Source organism: Lithobates pipiens, unplaced genomic scaffold, assembly GCF_037356315.1.
Source record: "Lithobates pipiens isolate NorthernLeopardFrog02 unplaced genomic scaffold, aLitPip1_a1.2 Scaffold_8, whole genome shotgun sequence".
Taxonomy (NCBI): Eukaryota; Metazoa; Chordata; class Amphibia; order Anura; family Ranidae; genus Lithobates; species Lithobates pipiens.
The window spans coordinates 175,746,783-175,765,123 of NW_027507903.1; the positions used below are offsets into that span (position 1 = coordinate 175,746,783).

The window sequence follows — 18,341 nt, forward strand, 5'->3', positions numbered from 1 at the left end:
TAGGGTTGTTGACCTGTTGGAAGATGAACCTTTGCCCCAGTCAGAGGTCCAGAGCACACTGGAGCAGGTTTTCATCAAAGATGTCTCTGTACATTGCTGCATTCATCTTACCCTCGATCCTGACTAGTCTCTTAGTTCCTACCGCTGAAAAACATCCCCACAGCATGATACTGCCACCACCATGCGTCAGTGTAGGGATTGTATTGGCCAGGTGATGAGCGATGCCTGGTTTTCTCCAGACATGAAGCTTGCCATTCAGGCCAAAGAGTAGAATCTTTGTTTCTTCAGACCAGAGAATTTTGTTTCTCATGGTCTGAGAGTCCTTCTGTGCCTTTTGGCATACGCCAGGTGGGCTGTCATGTGCCTTTTACTGAGGAGTGGCTTCCGTCTAGCCACTCTACCATACATGCCTGATTGGTGGAGTGCTTCAGAGATGGCTGTTCTTCAGGAAGGTCCTCTTCCCTTCACAGAGAAAAGCTGGAGCTCTGTCAGAGTGACCATCTGGTTCTTGGTCACCTCCCTAACTAAGGCCCTTCTGCCCCCGATCGCTCAGTTTAGCCTGGGTGGCCCACTCTAGGAAGAGTGGTTTGAAACTCTAGGAAGAGTTTGGTGGTTCCAAACGTTTTCCATTTAGGAATGATGGAGGCCATTGTGCTCATTGGGACCTTCAATGCTGCAGACATTTTTCTGTATCCTTCCACAGATCTGTGCCCTGATACAATCCCGTCCTGGTGGTCTACAGACTTCCTTGGACTTCCTTGGACTTCATGGTTTGGTTTGTGCTCAGACATGCACTGGTAACTGTGGGACCTTATATAGACAGATGTGTGCCTTTCCAAATCATGTCCAGTCAACTGAATTTACCATAGGTGGACTCCAATCAAGTTGTAGAAACATCTCAATGATGATCAGTGGAAACAGGATGCACCTAAGCTTAATTTTGAGTGTCATACTGTACATGTGATTTTTTTTCCCCCATTTTTAATAAATTTGCAAAGATTTCAAATAAACTTCTTTCACATTGCCATTATGGGGTATTGTTTGTAGAATTTTGAGGAAAATAATTAATTTAATCCATTTTGGAATAAGGCTGGATTCACACCTATGCAGTTTTAGTGCTTTTCGCATTTTGCAGATTTGCAAAATGCAAAAAGCACTAAAACCGCATAGGTGTGAATTCAGCCTAAGGCTGTGACATAACAAAACGTGGAAAAGTGAAATGCTGTGTATCTCAAATACGGTAATATTTTTCAATCGTGTTTTTAATGTACTAATCCAAAGTATTAGATTACAGTTTACAGTACTCAGATTATATTCATTTTTAATTTTCTAATGGAAACATGAATTTTAGTTGGTTGCAATGAGTTTCTGTATTTGGCACATAGCTGTGCTACTGTAAATACTGTGTACTGCAAACTGTAAGTGGAAATATTATCATGGAAGAGTTCACTCAGAATAATGTACATAGGACCACAGGCCAAGTGCTTTAACCACTTGACCACTGGGCACTTAAACACCTTAATAACCAGACCAATTTTCAGCTTTCGGTGCTCTCACATTTTGAATATCAATTACTCAGTCATGCAACACTGTACCCATATGAAATTTTTGTCCCTTTTTTCACACAAATAGAGCTTTCTTTTGGTGGTATTTAATCACCGCTGGATTTTTTATTTTTTGTGCTATAAAAGAAAAAAGACCGAAAATTCTGTAAAAAAAATGAATTTTTCTTCGTTTCTGTTAAAAATTTAGCAGATTAGTAATTTTTCTTCATAAATTTTGGCCAAAATTTATACTACTACATATCTTTGGTAAAAATAAGTACAAATTGGTGGATATTATTTGGTCTTTGTGAAAGTTATAGAGTCCACAAGCTAGGGTGCCAATATCTGAAAATTGATCACACCTGAAGTACTGACGGCCTATTTCAATTCTTGAGACCCTAACATGCCATAAAAGTACAAATACCCCCCAAATGACCCCTTTTTGAAAAGAAGACATTACAAGGTATTTAGTAAGAGGCATGATGAGTTTTTTGAAGTTGTCATTTTTTCCCACAATTCTTTGCAAAACCAAGATTTTTTTTACTTTTTTTTTCACAAAATTGTCATTATATCAGTTTATTTCTCACACACAGTATATGCATACCACACATTACACCCCAAAACACATTCTGCTATTACTCTAGAGTATGGCAATACCACGTGTGAGACTTTTACACAGCATGGCCACATACAGAGGCCCAACATGCAGGGAGTGCCATCAGGCGTTCTGGAGCACCCAGGCCAATTCTGACATTTCTCTCGTACATGTAAAAATCATCATTTATTTGCTAGAAAATTACATAGAACCCCAAAACATTATATATATGTTTTTTATCAAAGACCCTAGAGAATACAATGGTGGTCATTGCAACTTTTTATCTCGCACGGTATTTGCGCAGCAATTTTTCGAACGCTTTTTTTGGGAAAAAAACTATTTTGTGCTTAAAAAAAAAAAACAGTAAAGTTAGCCTAATTTTTGCATAATGTGAAAGATGAAGTTATGTTGAGTAAATAGATACCCAACATGTCACTATTCAAAATTGCACACGCTCATGGAATGGTGCCAAACGTCGCTACTTAAAAATCCCCATAGGCGACGATTTAATTTTTTTTACTGGTAACATGTTTTGAGTTACAGAGAAGGGCTAGAATTATTGCTCCCTCTCTAACGTTCGCAGCGATACCTCACATGTGTGGTTTGAACACCGTTTTCATATGTGGGCGGGACTTACGTATGCGTTCGCTTCTGCATGCGAGCACATGGTGACAGGGGCGCTTTACTTTTTTTTTTTTTTATTGTTCATTTTACTTTATTTTAGTTTGACATTTTTTTCCCCAAAAATACATTTTTTGATCACTTGTATTCCTATTACAAGGAATGTAAACATTCCTTGTAATAGGAATATGGCATGACAGGTGCTCTTTACAGTGAGATCTGGGGTCAATAAGACCCTGCATCTCACCTCTAGGCTGGGAAGCCTGAAATAAAAATAAATAAAAAGATTCTGGCTTTGATCGATCGTATTGGCAAGTCGGTAGAAGCACCGTAGGGCGGCTGGGTATTGCAGGGTATCACCGAGTATGGCTGGGTATATCTGAGTATGGCTGGGTATGGCAATTTATGGCAGAGTATTGGCAGGGTATTGCAGAGTATTGGCAGGGTATTGCAGAGTATTGGCAGGGTATTGCAGAGTATTGGCGGGTAGTATTGCAGAGTATTGGCGGGTAGTATTGCAGAGTATTGGCGGGTAGTATTGCAGAGTATTGGCCGGTATTGCAGAGTATTGGCAGAGTTCTGCAGAGTATTGGCGGGTATTGCAGAGTATTGGCTGGTATTGCAGGGTATTGCAGAGTATTGGCAGGGAATTGAGGGGTTAAATTCGGTGAGCAGCGATGTGGGCACTGCTGATGCAGCCCACAGTGCTGCTGACACCGATCTCTTCCCCCTCTGCTGTACTGATCGGTACAGAGAGAGGAGGGAGGAACCGGCGTCATAACATGACGCCGGTTTGTTTACAAGTGATCACACCGTCATTTGATGGAGCGTTCACGTTGTAAACGGACGCGATGATCGGCCGTTTACCGTGATGCGCAGGGTCCTGTGGACTCGGCGGTCATGGATGCTCTCAAGTGCGCGCCCCAGGGGGTGTGCGAGAGCGGAATTCTGGGAGGACGTCATATGACGGCCTCTCAGAGTTAAGAAACCGCCCTGTAGCCATCATTCGGCTATGGGGCGGTTGTTTAGTGGTTAATATAAGGCTTCATATACACTGCAGCTGCTAATCTCATGTTTAGGAGCAGTTGGGCTTTTTTTCTAGCAGCCCCTAAACTTCCCTCTGCTATCTGATGTGTTTTTTTGGTAAAAAAAAATCGCAATAAACGTTTGGTGATTGGTTTACGCAAAAGTTATAGCGTCTACAAAATAGGAGATAGTTTTATGGCATTTTTATTAATAATTTTCTTTTTACTAGTAATGGCGGCGATCAGCGATTTTTATTGTGACTGCGACATTATCGTGGACACGTCGGACAATTTTGACACATTTTTGGGACCATTGGCATTAATACAGCGATCAGTGTGAAGGGGTTAACACTAGGGGGCAGTGTAGGAGTTAAGTGTGACCTAATTTGTGTTTCTTACTGTAGGGGTCGTGGCTTGACGTGTGAAATAACTGATCGTCGTTCTCTATAACAGGGAACAGACAATCAGTGACACGTTCACTAGGAAGCACTAGTGAACTTTATTTACACTTACCTCTCCTTGTTCTTCAGCTCTGTGACCCAATCGCGGGACACCACCAGGAATCGGGTCCCGCGGCCACGGTAACGGAGCTCAGGACCGGGTCGCTAGTGCGCCGGCGGCGCACGCGTGACCCACGGCCGGGCTCTTAAAGGGCAACATACCTGTACATGCTTGTGCCCAGCCATGGCATTGTGCCAACGTTTATCGGCGTGAGGCGGTACTTAAGTGATTAAACAGCCCCCATCAGCTGTATTGTAGGCTTTTAGTGGGTGATCAGGGTGTGGTATATCTGTGGCTCAGCCACCTGTTTTTTAACACGCTCCCATGTGAAAGAGGCCTGTAGACAAACTTCTTGCCTGAAAAGTCAACTTTTCAGGCAATTTAAACGTTTACATTTAAACGTGCTGCCTAAGGCTGTTCATACACTGTGGGCTGAACGAAAAAAAAAATCCAACAGATTCCTCCGTTCAGACTATACAGCATTCAGTGAATGATACTCGTGCTGAGTGAGCAACCTCCTGTGTTCACTAGCAACAGGGCAGCCACTCATCGCAAGACCTGAAAGCTGTGGGTGATCACTGTACTAACATGTGTTATGATTTGTCAGTAATCATTTTAGGCCCATGACCTCTATGGTCTTCATGTCCATTTTTATTTTTAATTTTAACCTTTACTCATTTAGTTATATACTTTTTCCTTTACCTCAGATCACCTATCTCCCATTTCAGCTGCTTCCAGATCATAGAATTTTAAATTCTTGTTATATATAAAAAAAGTATTTTTTATCACCCCCCCCCTTTCATTATCTTCATCGTTATGTACAAAAAAGCTCATCTTTGGTCAAATGACCTTGATCAGTCCAATCCAGCCTGACACATCAGTGCCCATTCAGAAGCCCTTCCCACGAGTGGTTGCCATGGCACCATATCAACATCTCCTGGCTGAATGGACTATAAAAAGCTCTCAGGTATCCGTAAATGAAGCCGTGAAGAAATTTCACTGCTTCATTCTCTGGCAATCTCAGAGGAGAATTTTTATGAAGTTTATAAAGTTTATGAAGCTTTGTAGATCGTTACTCCTTTGGGGTGAAGTGATCTACAAAAGCTTCAAACAGTGGAGAACGGCCCCTGATACTGGAATCTCGTGAGACTTTACGAGATTAAAGTACCAAAGAATCACAGAAACACAGAGATGTCATATGACTGGTGGACATGGTTACTGTCTTGGGGGGTCTGATCAAGGTAAAAGGAACTTAGACCCCTTTCACACTGTGCCGCCCATAACGTCGGTGGTAAAACACCGCTATTTTTAGCAGTGTTTTACCATCGAATTTGCAGCACATTTCGGCCGCTAGTGGGGTGCTTTTAACCCCAGCTAGCGGCCGAGAAAGGGTTAAAACCGCCCACAATGCACAGCAATAGCGGCGTTTTGCCGGTGGTATAGCCGCGCTGCCCCATCGATTTCAATGGAGAAGAACAGTAAACACACAGCTCCTTCACCGTTCCAAAGAAGCTGCTGGCAGGACTTTTCCTGATGCCCTGCCAGCGCACCGCTCCGGTGTGAAAGCCCTCGGGCTTTCACACTGGAGACAATGGAGCAGTTGTTTGAGGGTGGATTGCAGGCGCTATTTTTAACGCTATAGCACCTGCAAAACGCCCTCAGTGTGAAAGGGATCTTAATAATCTTCCTCTTTCCTCCCCAGTTCCTCCGGGATTCTATCCTCTTCGCTCCCTGATTCTTCACCTCTGAGCTGGTGAATCAGGGAGTGTGAATTCTGACTCAGATCACCAGTGAAGTACTGAGATCTCGGCTTCATAAACTGACCATTTCTGTGTCAGTCAATGAGGATTCTCAGTGTGCAGAGATCATTGGCGGGAGAACATATTCAAGCTTGTTCTCCCCCAATTATCTCTATTTCATAAACTGTGATCAGTGGCAATCCTCGCGATCACCGCTGTTCACTGCTTCATAAAACGGTCACCAAAGTGTCTATACAATAGGGCTGCAACTTATTTTCTTCGAATAGTTGGCTGATTATTGTTTTGATTAATCTGATAAAATCATAAAAAAAATGAATATGCCATTTTTACGTTTATTTCAGAAAATGAACAAACTGAGTGTTACATTCAAACTGCATCACAACATAACTACTAAAGTAAATTCCTCATTCATTACTGACAATGTAGTGAGGGGGCTGACCCTGAATGGGAGAGGGGACCTTACTTTAAGGGTGGGAGGAAGTTAGCTAGTTTGGAGTTTGGAAGAGAGGCATGTAGGACAGGAACTGGACCAGAGGGGGTTGCAATAGAAAGGGAGTTTGTTTGGACAGGGGACCAGACCCAAAAGGGGGGAGAGCGGGGTGGAGGAACTGGACCAGAGTGTGGGAAGGAGAGGTCTGTGTATTCCTCAAACTGACACCAATGATGGGTCACCCCCCCCCCCAGGAACACTAATGATGGGGCACCCCCCGGAACACCAATGATGGGGCATTATTCCCCCGCAGGAACACCAATGATGGGGCACTATTCTCCCCCAGGAACACCAATGATGGGACACTATTCTCCCCCAGGAACACCAATGACGGGGCACTATTCCCCCCCCCCAGGAACACCAATGACGGGGGGGCACTATTCCCCCCCAGGAACACCAATGGTGGGGCACTATTCCCTCCCCCCGGAACACCACTGACGGGGCACTATTCCCCTCCCCAAAACACCAATGCCGGGGCACTATTCCCCCCCCCCAGGAACACCAATGACGGGGCACTATTCCCCCACAGGAACACCAATTATGTGCACTTTTCCTCCCAGAAATAGCAATGATGTGCACAACCATGAGTCCATAAGTGCAAATCAAAGTGCTAGTGCAGATGAATCTTTCAAGTGAGAACCCCCGGTACTATGCTCCCCGCCTGTATTCCCCACTCACCGACAGTGTCAGAATTGTTAATTAATATCCTGGTATGGTTTGGATGATCTGTATGCTCCACACCTTCGATTGTACGGTCCGTAACGATGCAGTGTATTCATGGCATATGGATCAACAGAGAGATATCCATAGCTTAATACCATTTGTTATTATTAAAAAAAACTTTAAAAGCAATTACACTTACAGAAGTAGTTGTAATACAAACGTGTATTATAGGGTCAGAGCGCCACCTCGGCGTATGTTCCAATTACTGGAAATTATGTCACTATTTATCCTGCTTCGCGCATTTCTCCCCTCCCACTGGGCATCTTCAGAAACAGACGGGGAGCATGGCACTGCGTATTCTCACTTGAAAGATGAATCTGCACTGGCACTTTGATTTGCCCTTATGGGCAATTTAAATTAAGATTGTTGTACTGGCACTTTAATTTACATTATCTATTGTGTATGTATAAACACTTTATGAGTTTGTTTATTGTACTATTGAGTTAATTAACACATTTATTGACTTATTGGAAAGAGCACAGAAATTATGTATTAAGCATAGAAGCTGCGCTTGGTTTTTTCATATATAGTGATTTCTAGCTACATTGATTTCTAGCTCATGGGTTCCCACCCCGCAGCCGCCGCCACATTTAAAGTTGGCATGGCTGTGTGAGCAGATCCCACACAGCTGTTTTCATTCATTCACGACGATCTGTAAATGAATAAACTACAAGTCCCACCTGCCACATACTGCAGCAGACCTATTGTTGTTCTCAATGGACTTCAAGCGCACTGATCAGCAAGTTTGTAGTTCATTCACATGTCCTCCAGCTTTCTAAACACAAGCTTGTACAGAGGTACAAGCAGAAAGCTGGAGGATGTGTCGGAGCAGAAGGCTGACATTACACCCATCATCCACTGTTTGTGGGTGCAATGCTTTGTAGGCTTCCATGGGGAAAAAAACAAGGCATTTTATTGCTAAAAAATGTGCATTTGTTATTATTCCCTTAAATGTGAATTTAGCTTTTATTTATTTTTTCTTCTGGCTTGATGATAAGTGTGCAAATACTGTAGATTTTGTTTTATTTTCTCAGTGCAAAGCCTTTCCATGTGTGCACCTTACTCTACAAGATAGTTATAAATTAGGGTAGTTGTCATTTTTTCTTAATAAGAAACATAGCCAACCTCTTTTGTTGTTCTAGATATTGTTTAGTGGGTAACATAACTACCTTCTAAATATTAGAAATGACATCACCACTCAGCATAGATTGACATAAATATCACTATTTTGTACAGCTTATCATACTATTGCATGAATTGTACAAACATAGTTTTTGATGATATATCAGATATGTCTAGGCTGTAGCCAGGGGAAGTGGTCCGTAGCTTTTCTAAATATGTAATCAAATGAATAATCAATGTGGTTAAAGCTTCCTTCCTGATACCAGCAGTACTTCCTCTGTAGATGTAAAGAGGAGAAATAAAGTTACAGCTCCAGTGGCTGTGACACACTCCTGACAGGCAACGACACAGGCAGTCTGTAGTCTCTACAACTGTACACAAATGAATCTTCAGGGCCAACACCTCCTTCCAATAAGCAGGTAATTTATCTTTATTGCATCCCGTCTTGTGTGTGGGGCTCATTCATTTGCCAAGGATGTTTGATTATCTAAAGTTCAATGGTATTTGCTGGGTTGAGTACGTTGTTGCATGAATAGACATTCTGATCAGCATTGTTATCTATGTTCTTTTTTTCTTGGCTGTCCTAGCTGTTTTCCTGCAACATCAATGTCAGAGTGTATTTTCAGTGTCCAATTTAGACGTAATTATTAGTAACTAGACATAAGATTACCATCACAAAACTATTTCAGCTGGTATATTTTGTATATTGAATATTTAAAAAATATTATTATTAGTATTTACTATTCTTATTCTAATTTTGTTTTCTTTGCATGTATGTACAATATGGTTACCATATGCATTTTTTTTATTGTGCAATAATAACGGAGAGCAAATGCATAATCCAATTTATGCAGATATTAAAAATGTAGAAGGAGTTTAAAGGTCATACTTGTATGATTAACTAGAAAAAATGTTTTTGATTCAAGCTTTTGGAGGATAATGTCCCTTTGCCAGATGCATTTTAATTGCACTGTTTTACTTTCCTAATTAGTCATTAAAAAGTATCACTTTGGCAGTATTTCTGCCTTTTCTTAATCACTATTATTTGAAATTATTTAACATAATGCATGGCGATTTATATAATTATCAATTGCCATAACAATCCTATAATAATATTTTTTGTTGTGGTCCATCTTCCATGCAATTTAATAAAAATTTAATTAGTTAATATGAGATTTAGGAAAACAATAGTGAAAAAAATTGTGCTACTAGTGTACAACAGCTGCCAGCAGCAATAAGACTACCGTAATTGCATAAAATATAAAAAAACAAGGGTAATGCAGCGCTAAAAAAGTGAACATACCTCGGATAGATATCCAGGGATATAATGCAAAATGTATGAAGTGCTATGTAAAGTGCTAGATACCTATGGATTCAAGGAATAAACCTAGAAATAAAAAAATATTAATACACAAAGTGATGTGCTATGTGCAGCTTAGGTATTTCCAGAAGTAAACCTAGAAATTGGATAGAACATTCACAATAATACCACAATACAGCCAAAATAAACTGCCTTAAGATAACTAGAAAATAATTGCATCTGAAAAATCACATAGAATGTTCCCTGTGAAAGAAACCACATCATGTGCAGAGGAAGAAAGAGTCATTAACAAATAATAAAGTTCAAAAAGTGTTGTGTTCAGTCCTTCAAATATGGTCACTGAATAATAAAATTCATAAGATGTAATAGTGAAGCCAATTCATACAAAGTGATGTTTACGCACGACACCCTGGGATGTGCCTCCAACACCAGGGGAAGGGGATGGGTACTCTTACCCTAAGTTGTGGACACACACACCAGCGGCAGTGGGTCAAACAGGCATAAACAGCAGTCAGGAACTCGACTCGACTGGAACTCCAACATGAACTCGCATAAATGGACTGGCATGTGAAGACACCTGAATCCCTCAAGCAAGAGTGATACGAAAACATGGAGTTCAATGGAAATGTCCCCGATACAGATGATACTCATCACATCCAAGGAGCAGCATGGATCATAGTAAAAAAAAGGGAAGAAGGCCTCCAGATAGTGCAGATGAATCCAACGTATAAAAAATGTATTTGAAAAAAAGGTAAAAGGTACAAACATCGCAACAGATGCGTCCAAAAAGTGATCACAAAACCAGTCATAACAAGCGTGGTGTGTAAAACTGAGCAGGCTATGTACCCGGCATGTTACAAACGTACTTCAACTGGGGCATAAACCTGCTAACAATCACCACGCAATATATATACTGATAGAATACATACAAACGTCATATGTGCCATTTAGGATTTGAGAAGGAACAACTGTTGTCTGCGACTCACCCTGCTCAATTTCACCAACCGGGGGAATCAAACGTCAAAATTGCGTCATCGTGTTGCCGCCGTATTACGTAATTACACGCCGTCTGTCACGCTATTACAGAGCACAGATTGCGTTCCAAGCCTCTCTCTCATTCCCCAATGTATGAGTCAGAGCTTAGAGAATGTGATAGGTTGGCTAATGTTCGGCGACGGGTTGGCGCCTCCCCTCAAGGGAGTTCAATGGTGTCGGGTGACAAAGATGTGTCGCCGGTAATAAACTACAATATAACTCGACAACCAGGGTCAGCGCGATACTAAGCCGATCATTGGCCACTCCAAAGTCACGCAATACATGTCACATGACGAGAAGTGTAATCCACCTTTATCCCCTGCGTAGCCAGGCGACAAAGAGCAACACTCACACGCAATCAGGTAAACAAACCACTCCATTCATATGGCGGGCATCATCGCTCAAGAAGCGCAAACAACACAGCTCACCATGATATATAGCATATATAAAAAAATTATGAACACCCATACAACTGATGATAATGATTGGCCAATATGAACCGCTAATAAACAATTGTAAAAAGATCTAAAAAGCATAGAAATGTCTCAAGGCCACAAATAATGCAAAAATTAACAAACTGTTCATGACAAGTTATGTATATACACACAATGTGAAAATGGAGACGCGTGGAAACTGCAATAAGCAGTAATATGTTCTTAAAACTGCAATACCCTACATCAAAAGATTATTGCTATATAAAAAAATATAGGGAACTGATCAATTAAAATAGAGACGGGAACTAAGCTTTATTAATAAAGGCATTGATATCCCGGTCAATGTTCATCCCGTGAGGGGAGTAACATCTGAGTTGGTGGATCCAGAAAGTTTCTAACTGAAACGCCTCTCAGACTCAACTCCCCTCTCCAAAGAGGGATGAATTTGTCAATAACCTGGAATTTAGTACCTAAAGGGTTTTTATTATGGTAGTGGAGGTAGTGTCTAGGTACACTATGGTTAATGCAGCCTTTCTTAATACTCGCAATGTGCTCATTTACCCTAACTGAAAAACATCTAATGGTCCATCCAAGGTATTTCTTCTTACATGGGCACGTACTTAGATATACAATATGGCGGGTGGCACAGGTGGTAAAGTGGTAGTGGACTCAAAAGTTTCTGACTTCCTCCTCCTATATAGGTTATGTACACAGACATTACATTTACAACAAGGATAATAGCCTTATGAAAAAAGAAGGTCTGGTGGGAGGGTCTATTACGTTTGGAGCAATCTGACTTCTTAAAGATGGCGCTCCTCTATATACAATCCCTCCTGTATCTGGAAGGGTGGGGCCCAAGAATGGATAGTTTTTGAGTACCCTCCAGTGACGATTGATAATGTTTTTTTATTTGTTTGTTTTCTTCAGAGAACTCAGTGATAAACGACCATTTAAACTTGGTATCAGGTGTTCAGTAATTAACGTGCTCCTGTCTATCAAGGAGACCCTATTGATCTCCTCATCTATAGTTGTTAGAAGATATCCCTTTTTGACAAATCTAGATTTCAGAATGCGGGCCTGTAGCTAAAATTCCGACAAATTAGTGCAGTTCTGTCGAATCCGTAGTAGTTGGCTATGTGGAACCGATTTTAACCACGGGCTGTAATGACAAGTGTCGACCGAAATTTTAACCATTTCGGTCAGTGGGTTTAAAGAAAGCCTTAGTGACGAACTGATGGTCCACAATAGAGATTTCTGAATCCAGAAAATGTATGCAGGTGCAGCTGGTCTCGTAACTTAACCCAATGCCTCTGTCATTATTAAGGGTGGCCATAAAGTCATGCAAAGATTCCTCATCTCCCTTCCATAGGAGGAGGATGTTGTCTATATATTGAGCCCAAAGCAACAATTATGGTCTTTGTAGGGCATAGGCGACATCCTCCTCCCATAAGATCATAAAGAGATTAGTGAGACTGGGGAAAATTTTGTCCCCATTGCACCCCCCTTCAGTTGCAAAAAAAAAATGAGTAATTCGACCCATATGACATTTAGGGTGGAGGAATTCAACCTATGTTTCTATGTTTTGCCTCACAAAAAGTTGTTAATGGGTTAAATATTTAACATGGAAATAGCACCCTCATAAAAAATAATAAAGTATAAAATTCCTGCTCAAGTTATCTTGTTATGTTAATAAAATGGCCTTTCCATTTCCATTGTCATTAAATTATAACTTTATAAGGAAGGGAAAAATTATTTTTTTAGTTTTAGAATGGAGGTGGAGTAGAACACCTTTTCGTTTTTTGCTGTCTGTGTCCCCATTAGGGGGTTCACCTCTCTATTTGTCTTGTTTACCATTATCACCAAAAGTAAAAGAAAATCCCAAATTGTCAGTTGTCACCAGAACAGAAATAAAAGGGCAATCTTCCAATGAGGAAACAAGTTCTGGTGATCAAATTTCCATTCATTTGGAGGAATTTCTTTTCACTTCCTGTTGGGAAGAAAAATCTCCCATTGGAAGGTAACTCTCTCTTACTTAATCCAAAATTAAAAAAAAAACACATGCCTACAACTCTACTGTAAATTCAAATGTTACTTTCTTGCAACCATGGCAACCTGGAGGTGTTTTGTACACTGTATATAAAACACCCTCAGAAGTAATATCTGGTGTGATTTAATCAGGGTCACTCCCCATCCCCAGAGCTTGGAGCCAAATTAAAGACATCCTTTACAGCAAGTACTTAAAGCGGGAGTCCGCCGGGACTCCGCGTTTTTTTTTTTTTTTAAAGTCAGCAGCTACAAATACTGCAGCTGCTGACTTTTAAAATAGTGACACTTACCTGTCCAGCGCGCCCGCGATGTCGGCACCCGAAGCCGATCTCTAGATCGACACTCGAGTGCTGCCGCCGCCATCTTGGGTATGGGAATCAGGAAATGGAGCCTTTCGGCTTCATTTCCCGGTTCCCTACTGCGCATGCACGAGCCGCGCTGCGCAATGAGGACGGTCCCCGCTGCCTCTGGGATCTGTGTGTTTCCCAGCAGGCAGCGGGGCACTTGCGGAAGGGGGTGGGCACTTGCGGAAAGGGGCGTAATGTACGCCCCTTTCCGCAGAGAGCTAGCCCGGAAGTGGGTGCAGTTACCTGGATTATCCAGGTAACTGCACCCCCCTCCCCCCTGAAAGGTGCCAATTGTGGCGCCGGAGGGGGGGAGGAATCCGATGAGCGGAAGGTCCATTTTAGGGTGGACCTCCGCTTTAATTTTAATGCAATATACTGATTACTTTTGTCACTGCTATTACAGCAGTTAGACTGCTCAGGTAGTTGGTTTGGAATCATCCTCCAATTTGTGGTAATTTTTCGAGAAAGGACATTGTAAACCTACATGACTATCTCTAGAACTGAAGTAGGTAATAATCTACAAGAATGTTTGCTAAAATACTTGCCATGTACATAGTTGATCAGGATGTAAACTAGAGTTTCACTTACATTATACCAGCACTGAGATTATGATTTGCTGTGTGTGTGTGTGTGTGTGTGTGTGTGTGTGTGTGTATATATATATTACAAACTATATTACCAAAAGTATTGGGATGCCTGCCTTTACATGCACATGAACTTAAATGGGATCCCAGTCTTAGTCCGTAGGGTTCAATATTGATTTGGCCCACCCTTTGCAGCTATAACAGTTTAAGCTCTTCCGGGAAGGCTGTCCACAAGGTTTAGGACTATGTCTAAGGGAATGTTTGACCATCCTTCCAGAATCGCATTTGTGAGGTCAGGTACTAATGTGGACAAGAAGGCCCGGTTTGCAGTCTCCGCTCTAATTTATCACAGAGGTGTTCTGTCGGGTTGAGCTCAGGGCTCTGTGCAGGTCAGTCAAGTTCCTCCACCCCAAATTCGCTTATCCATGTCTTTATGGACTTTGATTTTTGCACTGGTCCAAATCATTTGGTGGAGGAGAGATTATAGTGTGTTTTTTTTTTTTCAGGGGTTGGGCTTGGCCCCTTAGTTCCAGTGAAGGGAACACTTAATACGTCAGCATACCAAGACATTTTGGACAATTTTATGCTCCCAACAGTTTGTGGATGGCCCCACAAAACAAGGTCCATAAAGACATGAATGAGCGATTTTGGGTTGGAGGAACTTGACTGGCCTGCACCTCAACCCAATAAAACACCTTTGGGATGAATTATAGCGGAGACTGCAAGCCAGGCCTTCTTGTCCACATCAGTGCCTAACCCCACAAATGTGCTTCTGGAAGAAAAGACTAATTTTCCCTTTCTGAAATTAGGCCAAATTAGCCATTTTCCCTCCCCGGTGTCATGTGACTTGTTAGTGTTACAAGGCCTCAGGTGTGAATGAGGAGTAGGTTTGTTAAATTTGATGTTATCGCTCTCACTCTCTCATACTGGTCACTGGAAGTTCAACATGGCACCTCATGGCAAAGAACTCTCTGAGGATCTGAAAAAAAGAATTGTTGCTCTACATAAAGATGGCCTAGGCTATAAGAAGATTGCCAAGACCCTGAAACTGAGCTGCAGCACAGTGTCCGAGACCATAAAGCGGTTTAACAGGACAGGTTCCACTCAGAACAGGCCTCGCCATGGTCAACCAAAGAAATTTAGTGCACGTACTCAGCGTCATATCCAGAGGTTGTCTTTAGGAAATAGATGTATGAGTGCTGCCAACATTGATGCAGAAGTTGAAGAGGTGGGAGGTCAGCCTCTCAGTGCTCAAACCATATGCCACACACTGCATCAAATTGGTTTGCATGCCTGTTGTCCCAGAACAAAGCCTTTTCTAAAGATGATGCGCAAGAAAGCCTGCAAACAGTTTGCTGAAGACAAACAGACTAAGGACATGGATTACTGGAACCATGTCCTGTGGTCTGACGAGACCAAAATAAATGTATTTGGTTCATATGGTGTCAAGCGTGTGTGACGGCAGCCTGGTGAGTAGTACAAAGACAAGTGTGTCTTGCCTACAGTCAAGCATGGTGGTGGGAGTGTCGTGATCTGGGGCTGCATGAGAGCTGCCGGCACTGGGGAGCTGAAGTTCATTGAGGGAACCAGGAATGCCAACATGTACTGTGACATACTGAAGCAGAGCATGATCCCCTCCCTTCGGAGACTGGGCAGTAGTTCAACATAACGACATCAAACACACCCCCAAGACGACCACTGCCTTGCTAAAAAAGCTGAGGGGAAAAGGTGATGGACTGGCCAAGCATGTCTCCAGACCTGAACCCTATTGAGCATCTGTTGGCCATCCTCAAATGGAAGGTGGAGAAGCGCAAGGTCTCTAACATCCACCAGCTCCGTGATGTCATCATGGAGGAGTGGAAGAGGACTCCAGTGGCAACCCATGAAGCTCTTGTGAACGCCATGCCCAAGAGTGTTAAGGCAGTGCTGGAAAATAATGGTGGCCAGACAAAGTATTGACACTTTTGGCCCAATTTGGACTTTTTCACTTAGGGGTGCACTCACTTTTGTTGCCAGCGGTTTAGACATTAATGGCTGTGTGTTGAGTTATTTTGATGGGACAGCAAATTTACACTGTTATACAAGCTGTACACTCACTACTTTACATTGTAGCAAAGTGTAATTTCTTCAGTGTTGTCACATGAAAAACACACAATAAAATCTTTACAAAAATATGAGGTGTGTACTCACTTTTGTGAGATACTGTATACCAGTGGCGGCTGTTTTCTTTTTTTTGGGGGGGAGGGGGCGGCAGCAAACAATCCACCTGCTGCCACCCCTCCTCCCTGGTTGGCTGGGTCACAAGTGGCATTCCTCCGCACTGGTTGGTCAGACGGTGCCCTGCACTTACCCAATCTCACGGGCAGCGCTCCGGGCCGTGTCTGTTTCTCTGCTTTCTCGGTTCCCCTGCCTCTCCACTCTTTTCCCCCTGGCGGCCAATCCAATTGGATCTCCTTTCGGCTAATAATGCGCCCCTAATGGACAGGCCACCACTGATATATACTGTATATATTTTATTCCCCCTACCCCTTGTGTTAAGAAATATCCCAATTTTTACCTATCCCCTTCGTGCTCCAGCACTGTCCCTAACTTTCTCCTTGGTCCAACGCTGGAAGTCCTATTGAGGTTAGAATGACACTCTGCCCACATCCTGTGTGCCCAGCCTGTCACTTACATTCACCCCTGCAGCATTCACACAAAAAATATTGTAGGTATTTGAAGGAGAGGTGCCTGCACCAATCCTGGCCTGTTTATTCACCACATTTCTGCCTGTTGCCTTTGCCTTCTTGATAACTATGTTGCTGCCTGCGCCTAAACTGAACCATCTGCACATCCCATTGACTATGTTCTTGTGAGACACCAGTCCCATCCATCCCCTGCAGACAACTGCACTCCTGGAACCTTAGGTCCTCTTTTGTTCTTCCTTGCTTGACTTATAGGAACTGGGACTGCTATAGGTGAAGCTAAACTGAGATGTATTCCCCAACCACTCTCTCACAGAGGCAACCATTAGCCCTTGTACACACGACGGAAAATGTTCGATCGGACCGCGTTGTCGGATAATCCGACCATGTGTGGGCTCCATCAGACTGTTTCCGTCGGAATATCCGATGGACAAACTTTGAGAGCTTGGCTATAAAATTGTCCAACAACATGATCCAATCTGACTTTGTCCGATCGTTTGTTGAGAATTCCGATCGGACAAAGTGCCACGCATGCTCAGATCAAATTCTGAGACCAAAGCTATTGGCTACTAGCCTGAACGTAGTCCCGTCGTACAAAATTATGTCATCACGTTCCGAACGATCGGATTTTCCGACAACTTTGTCCGACCGTGTGTATGCAACACCAGTTTCGGACAAAATCCGTCGGCCAAAATCCAATGGATTTTGTTGTCGGAATGTCCGACCGTGTGTACAAGGGCTTACAGTACATTGGTTGATTTGTGTGATACAATGTCTGGTACATAATAAGTCCAGGCACTGAAAAAGTCTCAAACATATGGTATCCCCATACTCAGGCGTAGCAGAATGCAGTTTTGGGTGCAATTGTATGTACGCCCATTGTGTGTTTGAGAAATAACTTGTTAAGGCAAATTAAGTTGACAACTTTAAGAAATGAAATACATTTTATTTTTACAATTTTCCTAAAAATTGTGCCAAAATTTACAAGTTCAAAAAACTCACCATGTCTCTTACTAAATGTCTTGGACTGTCTGCTTTTCAAGAAGGAATCATTTGGGAGGTAAATGTACTGTCCTGGAATTTTAGGGCCTCAAGAATAGAGATAGGAAGTCAGTACATCAGGACTGATCAATTTTCAAATATATATGTAGCAGAATATACTTTGGCCTAAATACAGTAGTACCTTGGACCACAAGCATAATCCGTTCTAGAAGCATGCTTGTAATCCAAAGCACTCCCCATAGGAAATAATGGAAGCTCGTGGATAATGGATAATTCGTTCCAGTGTAACTACTAGTGTATGCAGTACTGCATGTGGCCAGAGGTGGGAAGGTGCTGGAGACACACGGAAACACTCGGAGCCACTCAGAAATGCTCAGAGACACTCGGGAATGGAGTGTTTCTGAGCATCACCAGCACCCCCGCACCTCTGGCCACAGGCAGTACTGCACACCCCAGAGGCTAGAATTCTGCTCTCCTTGTGGGACAACGCTCGCCAGCCAAGTCAGG

General features: G+C 42.5%; 1 protein-coding gene across 2 annotated transcripts in view; it reads left to right on the forward strand.

The window, feature by feature from the left end:
• The window catches only part of PIK3CG (phosphatidylinositol-4,5-bisphosphate 3-kinase catalytic subunit gamma), an 84,817-nt gene that overhangs the window by 10,265 nt on the left and 56,211 nt on the right, over positions 1-18,341 (forward strand). The window contains exon 1 of one of the 2 annotated variants that reach the window (XM_077471657.1): positions 8,656-8,800. The exons of the other annotated variant lie outside the window; for it this stretch is intronic. The gene's annotated coding sequence lies outside the window, so the exon portion shown is untranslated. Of the gene's footprint in view, positions 1-8,655; positions 8,801-18,341 lie in introns of those variants that run through there. 2 annotated transcript variants of the gene reach the window in all.